We start from the raw sequence: 5,411 nt of genomic DNA on the forward strand, positions 1-5,411 counted from the left end.
ACTGGGATGCCATGAAACTTCATGTGCCTGTAAATGCAGGTGTCCCAATAATTTTGACAATAGAGTGTGTATATTTTTATGCACTATTTGGCACTGTTGAACTTTTTGATAGTTTTATAATTTATTTGCACTTTATTGGTAATCAGGTGCCTATAATTGCACCTTTGCACTTTATGATTGGTAACATTGATGAATTAGGTATGCTATGAATTATTTTTTGCTGTTTTTATTGGTAGTACCTTTGTAAACTTTTGATGATTATATGCACTTTTGTTAATGTTGATTATATGTATAGCCCTGCTTTTTGGTTTATAATGAATACAAATTGGTATCAGAGTTTTTAGCTAGCTGCTTAATACATACAGTATATATTTGTGTAACCTAGCACAGATTTTTCACATATATGAAACATGATCATGAAGTAAAAAAATTGTATTTAAACATAAATTCCTGATAAATGCAATAAAAAAAAAAATATATGGTCTCATAGAAAGATGTAAGGTGGTTAATGTCTTTTTTTTTCTCCAATTGGAAAGAAAAACTGTGAAAGGGTTTGCTGTCACAGTGATGTTCTAAGATTCTTCTTCCATAGATTAATGGATAAGCACCAATAGAAGTAGAGTATGTCCTAAAAAAAAATCAAAAAAAAATCACAAAAATGTATAAGGCACAATCAAGTACAGACAACTCCTCATCCCCATTACTATATTAACCACTCGCTGATCGGCTCATGTTCGGAAAGTGGCACGGGTACGCAAAACAATGTACCCGTACGTCACTCCGTCATCGGCACCGCGGGTCCCGCGGACTCAAAGTCCGCCAGTAGCCCATGATCGTGGCACAGAGAGGCAGAATGGGGAGATGCCTATGCAAACAAGGCATTTCCCTGTTCTGCCTAGCAACATGGCAGGGATCTACTGCTCCCAGTGATCTCTGTCATGTTCTAGTGTGCCCATCCCCCATACAAGTAGAACACGCTGAGGGAATGCACTTAACCCCTTGATCGCCCTCTAGTGTTTAACCCCTTCCCTGCCAGTGACATTTACCCAGTAATCAGTGTATTTTTATAGCTCTGATCGCTATATAAATGTCAGTGGTCCCAAAATAGTGTCAGAAGTGTCCAGTCTGTCAGCCGCAATGTCACAGTCATGATAAAAAATTGCAGATCGCCGCCATTACTTAAAAAATGCCATAAATCTATCCACTATTTTCTAGACTTGATAACTTTTGCGCAAACCAATCAATAAGCTTATTGCGATTTGTTTTTTAACAAAAATATGTAGAAGAATACATATTGGCCTAAACTGAGGAAGAAATTCGTTTTATATATATATATATATATATATATATATATATATATATAATTACATTTTTTGGGATATTTATTATAGCAAAAAGTAAACAATAATATTGTTTTTTTTTCAAAATGGTTGTTTTTTTTTGTTTATAACACAAAAAAAAAAAACGCAGGAGGTGATCAAATACCACCAAAAGAAAGTTCTATTTGTGGGGAAAAAAAGGACAACAATTTTGTTTGGGTATAACATCGTACGACTGCGCAATTGTCAGTTAAAGCGACGTAGTGCTGTATCACAAAAAAGGACCTGGTCAGGAAGGGGGTAAATCCTTCCGGGGCTGAAGGGGTTAAGACAATATGGAAGGGAGGTTTTAGCAGAGCAAGACTAGGAGGTGGTAAATATTTGGTGGTTATCTATAAATATACATATGCTGGTGTCAATATCTTTTAAATTAGGTTTTAATGATTTGGTAATATAACGTTATACAAGATCATTTTGTTTTATACAACAGTTATGTATGTTTCTTCATTTGGATATAGAGGTATATAATGACTAGTACCACTAAAGTCCCATTTTCATAAGTTTTTGTCATAAGGGCTACAATTTAGAAAAATGTAGATATATAGCTCATTGCTTTACGCTCACCGTGCCTTGAATTGAATTATCCCCTTGATTTGATTTTTACATTACAGGTGCACTTTGGAGCCCTCAAAATATATACTCAGCTGCCATCAAATCCTATAATGCATCCTCACAAAGAAGCTGAAGGAAGGGTTACCAAAATGTGAACTGGTTTTAGAAAGCTGTGTTATTTCGCTGGCGGAACAATGAACAGCCAGATGGTCCTTTAAGTGTCTGCAAAGGTTAAATTAGGTTTCTATATATTTTTTGTGCTGCCAAATTTCATGCCTGCCCACTCCGCGGTCCAACTTTCCGACCTCTGAGTCACTGTCTGAAAGCAAAACAAGCAGCTGGACCTCATAGAAGTTTGCTCTGTGGGAAAGTATGGCTCAAAATGGCCTCCATTGTTCCAGAGTAATTTTATACGGCGTGTTTAATATCCTCAGCAATTCACAGAATTCTCAGAATTGTGCCGGCCTGTCAGCCATGGGAAACACAAAACGCAATGTAAATTATAAGGGAAAGTGTTACAAAGGAAAACATGAATTGACCATTGTATACATAAGTACCTCAATGTCTACCTTTAACCAGCAGCCATCTTAAGTAATAAACAAAATGGTAAATAAGTAATACTAAACACTGTATTGGGCAATATTATAATGGTGCTCCTTCAAATGGATAGGTACAAAAATATAAATGCTATCGGAGTTTTTAAAGCATTTCCAAACTCCAAAACACTAATTTAATAGATTGCAGCTTACCAGTCCTTAGATGCAGTGGCTGCATTAGTTTCCTTTTTTTCAGACTTTTTTCCTTTATTTTATCTTAGTGATCCTGCACTTCCTGTCTTTTATCCATGGAAGGGCAGCGTTGTAACCCCAGGCTGCTCTCCTGACCTGGACTTCATCTAAGGACAGGTAAGCTACAATATATTCCATTTTTGTTTTTGGGTTTAGATATACTTTAAATAGCGCATAATTAGAGCTACACATAAAGAGATCAGCTTGCTGTATACAATGTTATCGATATGTATTCATGTTTTTAAAAGGTTGGTTGCATGCATAGTTTGTAATTAAAGCTTTGTTCACATGGGCGTACTTAACCACTTGACGTCCGCGCTATAGCTGAATGACGGCCACAGCGCGGACCTGATATATGACGGCCTCCCCTGTGCACACTCCTTGCGCGGACCCTACAGTCACTGAGACTCAGATGATCACCATTACCGACCCCTTACCATGTGATCAGCTGTCAGCCAATGAAAGCTGATCATATGATGTAAACAAAAGCTCGGTAATCGTTTTTTTTTCTCCTCACGAGGTGAAAAAAAATTATCATGACTCATCTGCAACGGACATCGGTCTCCAAGAGGAAGAGGCAATTCTGCCTCATCTGTGCACACTAGTACCCCCTACCAGTGCCACCTGCCATTGCCACCTGCCAGTGCCCACCAGTGCCACCTATCAGTGCCCATCAGTGCCACCTAACAATGCCCACAAGTGGTGCCAATCAGTGCCACCTAGCATTGCTGCCTATCAGTGTAACCATTCAGTGCGCATTATTGCCACCCATCAGTGCCCATCACTGCCACCCATCAGTGCCGGACTGCAGGACTCGAGGGTAAGGACGTACGATTGCCCCCGTGCACTGTGGTTTCTGGACAGACAGGAGAGGCCAGGAGCGCCGTCGGGGGGACCAGAGAAGAAGAAGTTCTCAGCCAATATTCCATTGTACAGAGCAGGTAAGTATAGACCTGTTTGTTATTTTTACAATTTCTTTAAGTGTACACGTATGTGAGAGCCGTGTTGGGGAAGCATAGGTGCATCCGTGTGCAGGTACTCCCATTTATAACAATTGGGATGCAGTGCCTACCTACACAGCCACTGCTCTCAATCTGACATTCATATGGGTGTGAAAGTATATACCCATACTCACACTGTCTGCGTTTTGGGATGCACTTCCACACCCACTCATGTCAAATTTGGAGCAAAGTCTGTGTCACTGCAGGGGCTGCCTCCCAATTGACATGAATGGGACTGCGTGCATGCAAATGTAATGGACACCTGTGCATTCCCTTGGGGGCAAACACAGACCTCACACGGACGTATGCTTAAGTATGCCCCATGTAAACAAGGCCTAAATGTGCACATTTGGCAGTTGTATGTGCTCTTTGGCTGCCTGCTTTCCAGTGATACGCCCTGCCTGTGCTTTACTACACCATGCAAGTCTATGAGTCAGCCGGACCACTGAAACACTGCAGTCCCTATGAAGAAGGAGGCTGGGTGACTGCAATGAAAAAGAGATCTCCCTCTGGTGTTTCATTTACAATTATCAATATTTATGAGAAAAATACATAAAAAGCCGGACTGTAAAAATATTCTTACTGCAGAGCCAAACTCCATACATTTTTTTTTAAGAAATGTCCTGCAGTAGTTACAATAACACATCTAGCTCTTGCTGCAATTCTCCGAACTATCTCTGGTGCTGTCCCCTGTAGACTTACAACTCTGCAATTCAGTGTCAGCTTCTGGATTGAATGATACCCAGCATCATTCTACCCACTTGCTCTGAGCCCAGGGCATCAAGGACATGCCCCCGGGGAGCCCATCAGCAAGTTGACCTAGGCTAATGGGAGAATGCTACTGAGAACAGCGCTCATTTCGTTATGTGGCGCCATTCTCTGCAGCATCTAAAGACCTGCTCACCTCCAGAGAAGGAAGGAAGAAGACTCATGACATTGCAGGACAAGACCACTGAACACAATTTTTAAGGAAATCAAAGGTGGTAGGGGGTGTCCCACCTGGAGTTTAGTTTTAAAAGAAACCTAAACTAAGAGATATGTAGGCTGCTATTGCTGTCCTCCTTTTAAAAATGCTCATTGCCTGGTTGCCATGCAGGTTAGAAAAGTCAAAGTGAAGTCAGATCTCCTGATCTACATACCTCAAATTCAGGTAGGTGCCATGATGCAATTGAATTATCAAGACTGCCTTTATGATACCTTAGTTCAGCTTTCCTTTAAGCCAAACACTGCAGTTGTAAATCAAAATAGATGCTCTGTAAAAATGCAGTGTCCTTTCCCTTTAAGGCCTGGTAACACTGAAAAGCCAAACGTTTCAGACACAGAATCCAGTGCTGGACCTAATGCTCGGAGACCCATGCTGAGCCTGTTCCATCTGGTCCCAACGCTGTAGGGTGTGGTGGAACATTCCTGCGGTCTGCGAGCAACTCACTCTGTCCTCCTGGATTATGAAAAATGTATTCTTAGAATTCAGCTCTGAGTTATATAACTTGAAACACACTTTGTAATGAACTCAAGGAGCTTCATTTGCCATAAAGGCAAACAAGGCAAATGCCTAATGCCGCGTACACGTGACCGGACTTTCCGGAAGACTAGGTCCAAATGGATTAGTCCATCAGACAATCCGATCGTGTGTGGGCTAGTCAGATCGTTTAAAAAAAAAAAAAAATCAGACGGACCTAGAAATAGAACAT

The 5,411-nt window shown here is 40.7% G+C and overlaps 1 long non-coding RNA gene across 1 annotated transcript; it reads right to left on the minus strand.

Annotated features, from left to right (window-relative positions):
* Nucleotides 1–414: 414 nt before the first annotated feature.
* On the minus strand, nt 415–5,133 carry LOC143990054 (uncharacterized). The gene is made up of 2 exons (XR_013277127.1): nt 4,860–5,133; nt 415–628 (listed from the first exon to the last, which is right to left on the minus strand). It is a non-coding gene; the product is annotated as an uncharacterized LOC143990054 (long non-coding RNA).
* Between the last annotated feature and the right edge of the window lie 278 nt (nt 5,134–5,411).

The sequence above is a fragment of the Lithobates pipiens genome, unplaced genomic scaffold (genome assembly GCF_037356315.1).
Source record: "Lithobates pipiens isolate NorthernLeopardFrog02 unplaced genomic scaffold, aLitPip1_a1.2 Scaffold_18, whole genome shotgun sequence".
Lineage (NCBI taxonomy): Eukaryota > Metazoa > Chordata > Amphibia > Anura > Ranidae > Lithobates > Lithobates pipiens.